Consider the following 14,047-nt stretch of genomic DNA (forward strand, 5'->3'; position numbering starts at 1 on the left):
GTAGTAAGTTGGTTGTGTTTGCACTGGTCTTCTAGCAAACTGTCCTGTAACCTGAACCCTTGACACAGTAACATTTCTTTATCACAGGATTTTAAAAAATGTGGAAGAACATAGAGAGAAACAGGCTGAACAATGAAAGTCTTTCCTCCTTTTAAAGAAATGATTCCCTCCAGGTACATACAGAACATGCATTTAAATGTCACAGAGAGCAAAAGTTGCTTTTTCCATTTTTCCGTAACATGCAGGACACAACCTAATACCATAGATGTAGTATATCTTGTTTGGATGTGGCACGTCGTTTTGGGGGTATAAACATTCTGGGTTAGGTAAAAAAAGGCAATTTTTTCAACTTGCTGATCACACAGAGTGAGTAGCAGTTGCTTTCCTTTCACCAGCATCTGGAAAGAAGTATTTGTCACTGTTCAGGAGCTTCTGCTGGCTTCTAGACAAAAGTTTCAGGGAGCAAAGGTCCAATGGGATTAAAGTTAGAGATGCTTCAGAGACTAAAGGAACCTGGAGACATTGGGGCCAAGCCTTTTACAGTAGCATCAGTCAAAGATAGCTGCAACAAGAGTGAGCTTTCCCCCAGTTGGGGTGTGCAGCAGGTCTGTCTGGCATCCAGCTTGCTCTTTTCCTTTGACAGTATGTTCTGAATCTAACTGCTTGAGCCAACTCAAGCAACTCAAGCAGTTAGATTCAGGAGACATGTGGAGACTCACATCTCCTCTCTTGACATTGTTCTGAAAGACCACGGGGAGAGGCTAACTTGCTGGCCCTGCTTGTTTCTCCTTGGTTCTCAGAAGATGAACAGATGGACACTGTAGGTGTCTTCAATTATATAATCAGAAGGTAGGTAATAATACAAAACAGATACTATATAGTACCTGGGTCTTGGTCTAGCTGCTAGAGAGAATATTCACTTCTGAGAAAAACAGTATTCAGATATGTTTGCAGACCTAATAATTTTATCATATCAGATACAGGTTGGATGGCGATGTAAGCTTATTAAAATATCCAGGTTGCCGCATCCTCTCAATCTTTTCTATTAACTGCTCTTAAGCCTTCTTGCATCATGGTGCTCAATATATCTAGTGGTGGTTTCATGTCAAAAAGCATGAGTTATTTTATTGAGCTTAAATATGTAGAGATTATTGACCCCTTTGATTTGGAAACTGTTGCTGAAGAGCTTCATCTGTCATTTCTGATGGTTCATTCCCCATAAAAAAGAATCTTGTCTTTGAGCCTGATTAGGAAAAAGGCATTTGTAGCACAAACTTTTGTAGGCTCAGTTTACTTCATCAGATTCAACCTTTGCTTCCAACACCAGCTAATACGTTGTGCAGTTAACTTGCAGATTCTAAGTGCCACTGCGTCATAATGCTGTCAATGGACAATACTGTCAAAGTCCTGCCCTTAACTTGTCAGCTTTGCAGTAAACAGAAATCCATTCTAGAGACTGAAGAAGGATGCCATGTGCTTGTCATCCCTGATGTTTGATTTACAATACAGAGGGCACTTGAGACTTTCATTTCAAAGGTGGATAATCTAGAGGCACTGTGCTTTTTGCTAGCTTTGTGATCCAGCTCAAGTAACAAGGCAAGCTTTGCTTGTGTCCTTGTCCTGCTGTTACTACATTGTGGACCACCATTAATGAGTATTGGTAGTTGGCCTTCTCGAAAGCACCAGTAATTGTTACCCCTGAGGATACTTGGTTTATGTCTACTCTTCTTTTAAAAGTCTGGTTATTGAGCAGACATGGCTGTAAGAAATGAATGCCTCTTTTGTCATCCAGGACATAAAGACTTCTGTCAGTGACAATTTAAAGATCCATAGAGATCTATTTGTTAGGGTTAACAACATTACTCTGTTGCTCTCTGGCTCCTACTATTCATTATTCCTGTGACTAATAGCATATTCAGAATGACACTATTGTTTTGAATGATGTTATTGTCTTGTTGAGTTTCCCTCAGTGCTATTCTTGAAATATAATGTTCAAGACACTTAACTGTATAATTGTGGATTCGTGCTATCAAAGACAGTCTATATCTATGCAGAAATATTTTTGAATAGTGCAAGAAAAAAGTTGCATTTCTAGTCATATAGAAGTACAAATAAACTCGTGATGCGTGTTCTGATTATACATCTTATTATTAAAGTGTTCGTATTTCAGTGTCGTGACAAGCGCACATTGTCTTTAGGTAGCTTATATCAAGTATTTGGATGAGTCAAGCATTTTGGGGACTCTCAGGAAAAATATCAAAGAATAAGATATCGGCAATGATGTTAATGTTGTATTTTATCAGGCTTGCAACTGCTTTAATTTTTTTTTAATTGGAACCCTGGGTTCTACCAGTCAGAACCACAGATAACAGGCAGTCAGGCAAGCAGACATATGCTTAAATATTAACCATTTACTTGTTTTCTTTGTGGCATATGTAATTGTGGTTACTACCAGAACCACATTTACATGTCCTTTTATAGAAAAATCTACTCTTGGTTTTCCATGCGAGAATTTTCAGCAGTCAAATTTAGTGTGATAAGGCTTTTAAGTTCTTGCTGTTGTTATATTGGGAATCAGAAATCCTGTTTGATCTGCACAGATCACCAGTCATTACGTGGGAAGTGAAGGGACTCAGTCATCACATAAATGGGCTAGAGACCCACCATATTGTTCTTGAGCTACGACATTTAAACATGCATTACTGTACTGTGTCCTTGAATAGGGACATGTGTCTATTATTTCTATCATTTCTTAAAACTACAAATGCACATTGGGATTTTCTGTCCCTCTTACCCTAAAGTTGCAGCTGAAATATTTGTGTTTCTTTCATTTTCAGTGATTTTGTCATTTAATGGCTTTGGAAAAGATTGGGTATATCCAAGTGTCTACCCAACAATTCTGTTTGGTTTATTTATCTTAGCCATGGATGATAAAGTATTCCAATGTGACTTGTAATTTGGAATAGTCTTTAAAATTAGTTACTGGTATATACAGCATGTGCTTGTTAAAAGGGGTATCTTTTATTTCAGAACTGCAGAGGGCACCACCAGAGGGATGATGGTCACAATAGTAGTGCTTTATGTAATCACTTCAAAGGTATTTAGTTTTATACTCCACCATTCTCCCACCAAGAGAGATAAGGCAGTTAAAATGGGGGTGGCAGTATTAAGGGTGTATATCAAAACAGCACTGCAGGAGTTGATAGGTTACCAATCTAAGCACTTGGTTATAAGGCTATAACACTTGTATAATTGTGTGCATTGTGAGATAAACTTCAACATGTATGACGTAGTTTATTTGTAATAGTTTGTTGGATTAATTCCTTTATTAAAAATATAAGGGTAAGAAGCATTTATATATAGGTTCTGAAGCATTTAGAAGATGGAGAATTTCATGGGATGAATAGAGTTTATATCTGTTAGACATTATTTTGATAGTAAAAACAATTAGTTCCCTTGGTTAGGTATTTTGCAATGGCTAGAGTTGTAGACTATAAGGATGATGGAACTAGTGAAAACTTTGTGAAATTCATAGGATTGCCATAAATCTACAGATTGCATGAAGATGCCCACACACTTATAGTTGTATCATATGGACAAATATATCCATGCTGTTCAGGGTGTGGCAAGCCAGTGGCCTTCCTCGAGCATGTCTTCTAAAACAAGGGGATTCTTGTTCTATGGGAATGAGGCTTGTGATTGGAAGAAGTTGGTTTCAGCATGCCAAGATGAGAGGAAGGTACTTCAAAAGGGCTTTCTTCTTGACAGCTATATTTAGGAACCATATATACTTAAAAGTCAACAAACCAGATACTGTGTCTGGTAGACTGTGGGTTTTTTGGCGGAGGGGGCGGGGGTATAACTGCACACTAAAGATGTGTGTATGCCTCAAAATGAGCTGGTTATAATTTGTGCTCTTTTGCATTGCATACAGCATATTTTGTTAGCATCATGTACTTCTTGCTATATAGCTATTTATAGTGTATTCGTTGTTTTGCTATATCTGCATTCATGAGGTCATGCTCCCGTAATTGTGCTGTCCCAGAGAATATAGCAGTAGATTTTCATTTGGTTACTTCAAAAATATCATGAAAGAATTGCTCGTTTACTAGACTAAAGCAGTTGCGCAGTAAACATTTAAGTATAGACTTGGTCTATGGATATTCTATGAACTGTATGGAAAACAACTTACCAGGATTCTTCTCAGGAGAAAGTTTGGATATGATTGAAGAGACTGATGTGAGACCAATTCACCTAATATGAGTTGTTTGCCCAATGCCACAAAGCAATCAATCAGTAAGATATAAATAAACTTATTGTGAGTTATATAAAGTCCGCATTAGTTTTAAATATGATACTTTAGGGTCTACACTACAAAGATTGTCTTTCAAGATATGCAAAACATTAAAATATTAAAATCAGAGGTTCAAAACATTAAAATCAAAGTCCAGGATATGCAACCATCCTAATCAGCTTCATGTATGACACTTAATTAAAATCTGTGGCTATAGATATTAAAATTGGTAGTTTAAAACATTATTCATTAAAATCTGCCCTCTTAATTTGATATCTGCAGCACAAAACTTGGGCATTCTAAAAGTGATCCATGATTCTCTATCCTGTAAATAGAAAATATAAATCTAATAATCAGCGTTTCTGCCAGCAATCTTCTGTACAATAGGAGTAATAAAAGCATTACATTAGATTTATTATCTTTTAATTTTTATTGTTTGCTGACTTTGAAGTGGGCGTTCAGCTTTGGCTTTCTCCCTGTAGATGGCATGGCAGTAGTAACCAATTTTTTGTTCTGTGTAAGACATCCAGGCAATATTTCCAAGAGGAGCATGCCTTTCCTCTAAGAACTCAGATAATTGTACATGGAGTTATTCTGTTTCTATATATAAGAGCTCTGAAGCTGACAAGTATGCTTGCCTATAGCTACCCATAGTTTATTGTCTGAAAATAAATTTAAACCTGATTCTACCTAGTTCCGTTGCAGCATTCTCTCTGTTGCAATATTCTACACAGTCTTGATATGATTTTTTTCTTGTCCATTTGGCTGGTCAGGGCTCATATAGCATCTGTGCAGGTGTGCTATATTCACAGTGTTTATCTCTTATAAGATCAAGAAGTATACTTCTCACTTTTTCTCTTATCAGTAATACTTATGTTGTGGTGAAGATAACAAGATGTCTCCTTTAAAGAGGAAACTAGCAGTAGATTACAAGACCATACTGCATTAGGAAATGCCTAAGGGATTGTAGAAAGCAGACTTGCAGCATGCGGAAGGTAGCAGCTATTGCATAGTTCTCTCTTTAGACATACTGAACTAGTTCACTTGGGTCCCATCAAAACACATTGGTTATCTGACAAGTACAGCTTGAAATTGCCAGAGGAGAGTAAAACAAAACAAGAGGAAGACTGTGAAGGAAAACAAAACTGATGACATGATCAAGAAAACACCTATGTGGCATGAAGTGTTTTTTTTTTAAATGATAAAAGGAAGTTGCTGAAATGTTGACCTTCTATTGCTTGCTCCCAATAAGATGTTTCAGAAATCCAAACCCTTCTCCATAGTGCTGTTCTATCTTCCATGGAAATAACCAGATTAGAAATTACTTTGTAATGTCACTTTTATTGAAACACAAGGTTATTGCAACTTCTTTAAAAAATGTATATGGTATGCATTATTCAACTGAAAGTTGGATTATGCCCAGCTAGAGTGAGTCCACTTATTGTGTAAACTCCTTGAACACAGATTCATTTATAAGCAAAGAGCTCTGCTTTTGGTAGAATAGCTCTGGAGGACTTGAAATAGACTAGATACGTGTTCTCTTTAGGCCTTTATCGTGATTCCAGAATCCATAGTGTCAGATAATCCACTGGAGGTTTTGGTGGAAGGTGACCATAGATTCACACTGCATATCTAGAGAGAACACTTCAATGCAACGCTAGATCTCCAGAGCAATTGTATGGTATTATTTGGCCACTAGAAGCTCAAAGCATTATTCATTTGAGGTAAGAAAAGTAAGGTTCCAGATGAAAGAAAAATCATACTAGATGGAACAGGTCTCATTATATTTCAGCCCACTGAATTTAAAATTGAAATGTCGAGGATGGCTTGAACCTGGAGGCAAAACATTTCATGTCCTTTTTTTCCTGAGCTCAGATCATTAAACTTGATTGCACACCTCCCAGGTTCCTGAATTTCCGAAGGAGCTAGTCTTGTCTGAAAGGAAAAAGAGCTTTTATATATCTTGAATCATCTCTCCTGCTTGTTCTGAATAGTAACATGACATCTGTTGTGCTGCTGAAGCAGCTGATTGACTCCTGGCACAGGCACAGTGGAAGAACACATGTGCTGGAAAAGGCTGTGTTGGTTTTCAAAAACAGCAGCCCTGAAGCTGAACCTGGAAATTTGTGGGCTCCTAACATATTTTAAGGGTCCCAAAGGGAATGGCTGCAGCGAAATGCAGACAACTGAAGAGATTAGACTTTTAAAAAGAGAAACACATTCTGTACAACTGCAGTAAAGCTCAGGATTCCTACTAAATTGGTTGACAGACAAGAGGTGGGAAGAGAGGGGGAAGGGAAGTTCATTGTTTTATCTCTGGACAAAGGTTGCCTGCCAAAAGCTCTCAGGAGGTGTGGTGGCCAGGTTTGTGTTTGAAGAAGGCCTCTCTATCACTTTGAGAAACAAATGGAGATTCAGGGACTGTAGTTTTAAAAGATAATCTTTCCAAGGTTTGCTATTTGTTGTCCTGTTTTCTGACAATACTGGTGTGGTGGTGGGACTTTTGAATTCTCCAAAAGTAGCCAAATTTAGGCAGTATTGTTGGTGCTGGAGCATGCTTTTGATATCTGAAATAATCTATAAATGTGAAATTAATTGCTTCTTGGTTGGTCTATTCCGCCAGTACCGTGTTTGTCTATGAAACACAGAACCAACAGAACAAGTCCATTTATTGAGAGATGAACGCTGAAGATACTATAATCTAGAATCTGGGCAGAATTGTTAATCTTTCAATGGCTTTCTTATTTTCAGATCTATTTTCAGGCATTATTATATCATAGCTCCAGTGGGTAAAGGAAAGAACTGAAACTTTTTTTTTTACTTCCTGAAGAAATGGTAAGGGTTATGTTTTCTTTAAACATGAGTCAATCTCCCTGTGTATTTGATACTGGCCATATGGTATTTCTAGCGAAAGCGGCAGATGTTTCTCCTGCTCTGTGTCCTTTTCTCTGTTGTTGCCTGATCGTCTTTTGTTCCCACATGTCCTGTCTGCAGAGGGCTGGGAGCAGTAACGAAAGCAGCAATTGTTGCTGTGCATCAAATTATTGGCGTGGATTTCATAATACAAAAATTCATGGACAAAGGAGCTGTTAACAATGTAGCCATGAAGCCTGCCTTTTCAAAGAGTTCAATAACTGGATCCTGCCTTCTCAGGCATCACTCTTAACTGAATAATATTCTCCTTTTGTGTGCAGTCTACTGCTGTGTTAGAGTCAACAGAATTTAACAGAAAGCACGATTTCCCCAATTGCAGTTTTCATTTGTGGTGAGTGAGCCAAGCTTTTCTATAGATATGTGTTAGTTTTATTGTGTGATGGAGAACATTGAATGTATAGGAATTATATGAGTTTTTAAAACTCCACTAGTGTCAATGTCTGTTGTATTCACTGGTGAGCTGATGCTGTTAATGACGAAAATGTTAAGTGAACAACGCGTTGTTTTGGATAGGCACTTAAAAATATCCAACTAAGTAGTGTGATGTCTCTCATTCTTCTGATATAGAGGAACTAAATAAAAGAGGGGAAAGAGGAAAATTGTTGCCAGAAATACTTGCTTTTCTTGAATTGCTGTTGTGTTCACAAGTCCATGTGCTACCAAAAAATCACAGTCATTTAAAATACTGTGAACAAAGGGAACTTTAGGTATATCTAGATACTGTAAATTCACGTTGTGTTTTTAGCACAACGTGGTTTTACTTTGTTTTAGTTTATGGGCCTATATAATGCTATGGCAATTTCCAAGGACAAAGAAGTATTTCTTCCCCATTGTTGCTGGTGTTTATACGCATATATATATAAAAACAACGTAGTAAATTAACTTCATATATTTTACTGCAGAAGTGAACTCACAGTATTTGGGAGGCAAATATGTCAGCCAAGGGTAAAATAGAGATGTTCTCCTGGGTCAGAAAGACTGAAGATATGTTGGAAAACATTTGGAGATTTACGAGACAATGAAGATTATTTTGCTTCCTTCCCAAATTTACCATGTTAATGAGGTGTGTTCTATTACTTAGGAAAATGTCACAATGTTTTAACAAAGCACTATTCTTAAATGCCTGTTTGCTGGAAACAAGTGTTATCCAACCTTCCTTTGTGTTGTAGCTTTATGTTTATGGTGAATTGATGGATATGTTTTGCGGGGAGGGTGCAACGGTAATAACTGAATCATCTTTTAAATAGTATGCATGCACACAGTTTATAATTTGTCCTGACCAATAAACATTTTGAAGGCAGAAAGCAAAGGTAGCCACAGTGGTGCATAAAACAAAACATGCAAAAGTCATAGAATAGTGTGCAGGGCTTAGGTTTTTGTGGATGAAGAATTTTGGAGGTCTCAGAATTTGGATTTTGCCATTTATATAAGGATACTGGAGGAAAATTCTGAGAGTGCCTTGGACCGCAAGAAGATCAAACCAATACATACTCCAGGAAATACTTCCCTGGAGGGAAGGATGTTAGAGGCAAAGATGAAGTACTTTGGCCACATAATGAGAAGATAGGAAAGCTTGGAGACGATGATGATGCTGGGGAAAATGGAAGGGAAAAGGAAGAGGGACCGACCAAGGGCAAGATGGATGGATGGTATCCTTGACGTGGCTGGCTTGACCTTGAAGGAGTTGGGGTGGCCACGGCCGACAGGGAGCTCTGGCGTGGGCTGGTCCATGAGGTCACAAAGAGTTGGAAGCGAGTGAACGAATAAACAACAACATAAGGGATGCCATTTTACTGTGCCACCATATGAGGCTTAAATACCCATGGATTTTTCTGTCCAAAGGGGTCCTGGAACCAAATCTCAGTGGATACCAATGACCCACTGCATTTACAGAATACTAAATAATAGATAGTATACAGTGCACAGTACCAACTATCTGTATTTCCAATTGTATTTCTATGACAATTCTGTATATAAGAAAAACATTTTGGATTATTGCTGAAACCTATGAGTTTGTCTTGCTGAGCCAGACTCTTGGGAGTTATAGAAATGTTCTTGTTCCATGTCATATTGTTCAGTGCAGGCTCTCCACAGAAATACTTGCTAGTGACTAGCTTTGTTTTTTAAAAAGTGAGTAGCTTTGGTTTTAAAAATGCTTTGGAACACTGAAAGGGGTTTTCCTCACAGCTCTGCAAGATTCTAATAGGTAGTTGTGGTTTTTACTTTCTAAAGATTTAGGGACCTCCGCGATGGTGGTGTTCAGATTTCATTTCTTTAAAAAAAATTCTGAAAAAATACATGTACAATACATGGCTTAAAAAATCCAACTCAGTAATTACAGATAATTTGACCATTATTTAATTCCACCCCTCATTTTAAACAACTCTTATTAAGAGGGTTTTTTAAAAAAAAAATGCAAGTAGTTTAAAAATTAACTTTTGGAAAGCATTATTTTCACATAATTACTACTGCAAAGTATGCTGCATTTCAATTAAAAAAAAAAAACAGCTCTCCATCACAGCTCTTAAACAAAAGCCTACTATTTGATCAATAGGACAACTGTTTGGGAATACAACATTTTGGATACTTTTTGCTAACTATATTTTGAAAAGATTTAATGATGGAAGGAGGAAGAAAACAAATTGAGAACTCTTATATAAACTTTGTATTTTGTGACCTTATAGTCATGTGTTTTTTAATATGTTATGTCGTCTTCTTAGTCCCAAATCAGGAAAAAGGCAGAATATAAACAAATAATACTTGTTTGGGGACTTCTGGTTTCATGCACAATATTACGGTTGATCCATACTTGTAATGAATTGAATAGCTCTGTATTTTCAAGCAGCTCAGCTTTTAGTGCTTCTCTTGCCCAGAATAGGAAAACTTCCTAGCCTGGAGAAGCTATACTAGTTTCATTCTAAATCTGTACTTCAAGCAGAACAGTCATTTGAGCATTCAACATATTCTCATCTCTTATACCGTTCCACTAGATCAGTGATCCACAACCTGTGGTTTGTGGACCACCAGTGGTCCACGAGAACTAAAATATGGTCTGCAACCTCACCATTGCTACACTATTGCAACAAGAGTGACTGGTCTCACAAAACCCTTTTATAATGCTGAGGCTTATTAAATATGGTTTTCTGTGGGTCAACAGATGGCGAATACTGGATGACATATATTCTGTATCCCAAACTGATGTGGTCTATCCAATGCAGTTTTCTGAATCAGTATCTTAAATAACCAAACCAAATCTAAAGTTGACCAATAATTTATTTGTAATCCTTTGAGTACTAATATTGGAGAGTGGTCCCTGGTCAAAAAAGGTTGGGAACCATTGCACTAAATTATCTTCATGAGAATCCAGATACAGATTGACCAGGCCCATTGATTTTGATGAAAGTACAGCATGACTAACCTAAACAAGAAAACCTCTTCAAATATCAAGAAAGCTGTTGATTTAAAAAATATTGGGATATCCTTGTGGATTAAAAAAATTGATATCAGAATATATCATTGAAAAGTTAGTTACACGTGCCACTGTATTTCCATGTATGGTTGTGCAATTTGCACAGCGAAAAAAGCTTATAGGAAGAAAAATCAATTCCTTTGAAATGCTGGGGAAGACTTCTATAGATGTCATAGATTGTTAAAAAGACATATAAATGGGTCATAGAGAAATTCTAGTCTGAAGACTCTCTAGCAGATGACTAAATGTAGACTATTTCACTTTGAACATGAAAAGTCATAATTCACAAAAAAAGATAATTCTAGGCAAAGTAGAAGGCATTAAGAAAAGAGTTAGTTAATATTATAGATAGATTAACATCAAGAAAGCAATGGCTCTGAGTTTTAAGAGTTATAGATTGTGACAAATAATTTTTTTTCATGCATGAAATTGCAGATGTTGACAAAACCACTTGTTGCTGGGGAGAAGGGGGGAAGCCAGTATGTCCTCAAACTGAAAATATCTTAGATTGCAGTTTTACCAGTAGTGTATGAAAAAAAATTTGTAGTTGGAAGTAGATGATTAGGACCTAAGCATTTTGGTGGTTGGCCATAATTTAATTCCCATCCTCACCATGCAATTTATGAACCATACCTTCAGTGCCAAAGGGTATTCCCATGTAAGTTGAAAGTAAAATACTGTATAATGTTGAAGAACCAATATTTAAAACAGTAATTACTTTGTTCTTGACTTTAATTTCCTTGCTTTCTTCCTGCAGGCCTTTTGAGATATGGGGAAGGAATAGGAGGATGGGAACTTTGTTGCTCCCTTTGTAGTATCTCAATCTGGATTCTGGTAGTAATACTATCAGCGTTATTCTGTTCTCCCCTCACCCCTGGACGAATGCAGCCATAGTATAGCCTCTCAGTCTGTCAGTCTAGCAGGGTAAGCCTTTATTTGAGTTGTCCAGAAAAGGAGATTCCACTACAGCCTTGTAACTTATGATTGGATTTTTGGTTGCAGACAAAGGAACACGAATTCTGTTTGTATGGCTTTTATTGTCCATCGTATAAAGAACATGCTATTTTTGTGAGAAGGTAGCAATCTGGATCTCAGTTTGGCAGAATGTTACCATAACTTGTCTGTTGTTTCAAGATGGAGAGTTTTTTCAGCTGGACCCACTCCCTAGTTATATTCTTGATCAAGCTTTCTAAGCATTCTTCAGTATTCTTTGCTGGCTGTTTTGTTTAATGGGTTTGTGTCAGTTTCTTTGCACAGATTCTGCATTTATATTTCACTGGATTTAAGTTCCAGATTTCTGAAGAAGAGATATTACTTGCTTCTGTAGCTGTGCACATAACTCTGAATGGAGACTTATGGAATGCTGCCAATATTCAGAAGCTTTATATGATTTGTAGATATGTCTCTATTGAGATGTTTCCACAGCATAGCACACGTAAATCGCTTCTTGTCCTTAATTAATTTTCTCCTTATTTCTGAGACTGTAAACATATCTTTACAATGTCAGTTCCTCGTAAACCAGCCACTGACCCAATAGAACATATTTTAAATGCTATGATTCATCAAACTATCAAAGGAAACTATTGTCCGCTTTTTTGTGTGTCATATTTTCTCATTAGTGTTCTCCTTAAGTTTTATTAAGGGCAGATTTTTTATGTGCACTGTGCATAGTAATTCATTCATTTTTTTTTTTCAAATTGTAATCCGGCCCTCCGACAGTTTGAGGGACTATGATCTGGTCCTCTGTTCAAAAAGTTTGTGGACCCCTGGTTTACGGGGTCTGTCGCTGTGTTTTTTTTTCTTATTTCAAAATGAGTATCTAGGTTTTTTTTAATGGGGGGGGGCGTTACATAGTTAGATTTTATTTATAGAATTAGTTTGAACATATTTTCATAGCAAACCTAAGAACCTTTTTGAAAAGCACAATTAAAGTGCAATAGACAAGTAAAGAGTGATAGTGACCCTCCCCCATAGCATTGTAAAGAGTAACTGCAACAAATGACGGTTTAAATCCTATAAAAACTAATGAGTGTGCATTTTAAAATAAAGCTTCCCGAGCTCTCAACTAACCACTTAAGAATGAGCCTCCAAAGCCATTTTTCGACTGTCTTATTCTTTCTCTTTACAAGGTAGACTAGAAAAACCTGTTTAGGTGGTTCAAATGACCCATTCATGCTACTATGTGGTGCTGACCATTGCGTCATTTAATGTTTTTCATGTTCAGCAATTTTTGTGGGGAGCAGCTCCTTTATGAATAGGCAAATATAAATGAAGTTGAAGCCTGTGTATGAAAGCATCAAAGGCTGGCTTGATCAGATCAGACCAAAGTTTTGAAAGTTATCTTTTTGCATTGCAGACTGCTAGAGCCCTCTAGCCAGCATGGCCATGTTGTAGTAAAAGATCTTCTAAGGCTCTGGATTAAAGGGTAATCTGGTCCAATTTCCTATTTCCCACAGTGTGCCTGGAGTTGAGGGTGGGAAGTATGAACTCAGCAATCTTCTTTGGCTCTCTAGGAATAAATTCTGCCTTTCAACATATCTTCATTAACTGAGATATTTCTGTAACAGAAAATTGGAGACAGCTGCTTAAGATATGTTTGCCTGCTTGCCACTGCACTACTTAGTCAGAAAAGTTCCTAATATATGCACCAAGTTTTTAAAAGCGGAAAGTAATGTACATATATTTAAGAAGATGGGAAATTTTGGGTTAACTGTCTTTCTGCAATGTTTGGACAGCAGTATCTGGACAGCCTGTTATCAATCATATATATCCATGCTATTGCTGTTATTGTTTATTTATGTATATCTTGTCTTTTCCTGTAAATGGGAATCAAGGCAGCTTATCAAAATTAAATAGATACAATTCACGCCATTTGCAAAAACTTGTGTAAAAACAGGTTAAAAGATATTGATAAAATTCACTTATACTAACTACATTTAAAAAACTAATTCATATAAACCTTTCTCGAATGTTTCAGAAAATAAGTGGTGAACTGTGGGAGATCAGTCTCTTGCTGTGCTAGAATGCAGGAAGTATCTGTGTCTGCCAAGGAAAAATAAATTTTGCATGTTTTTTATGGATACCTCTCTGAAACGCTTGTCTTTTGTACATTAGATTGTGAAGATAAGTGTGTACTGTTGTTGATACTCAATACAAGAAGAATGTATTTCAGGGGAACATTTTAGTATCTGTATGAGCCAAGAGACACCTACCATTTAATTATTAATGCCATGAACTACTTTTTCCATCTAACCATAGTTCTGCCTGATGTAATTGTGAGCCTCGCCAAATAACTTTAATTAAATCTAAGATGCTAAAGAGCAAATGTGTATATTGCTCCTCTGAAGTAA

At 36.9% G+C, this 14,047-nt stretch overlaps 1 protein-coding gene across 4 annotated transcripts in view; it reads left to right on the top strand.

Moving 5' to 3' along the window:
• Positions 1-14,047, top strand: part of SUSD6 (sushi domain containing 6) — a 79,948-nt gene that overhangs the window by 19,773 nt on the left and 46,128 nt on the right. The window contains exon 1 of one of the 4 annotated variants that reach the window (XM_060761958.2): positions 7,269-7,559. The exons of the other annotated variants lie outside the window; for them this stretch is intronic. The gene's annotated coding sequence lies outside the window, so the exon portion shown is untranslated. Of the gene's footprint in view, positions 1-7,268; positions 7,560-14,047 lie in introns of those variants that run through there. 4 annotated transcript variants of the gene reach the window in all.

The sequence above is a fragment of the Anolis sagrei genome, chromosome 1 (assembly GCF_037176765.1).
Source record: "Anolis sagrei isolate rAnoSag1 chromosome 1, rAnoSag1.mat, whole genome shotgun sequence".
Taxonomy (NCBI): domain Eukaryota; kingdom Metazoa; phylum Chordata; class Lepidosauria; order Squamata; family Dactyloidae; genus Anolis; species Anolis sagrei.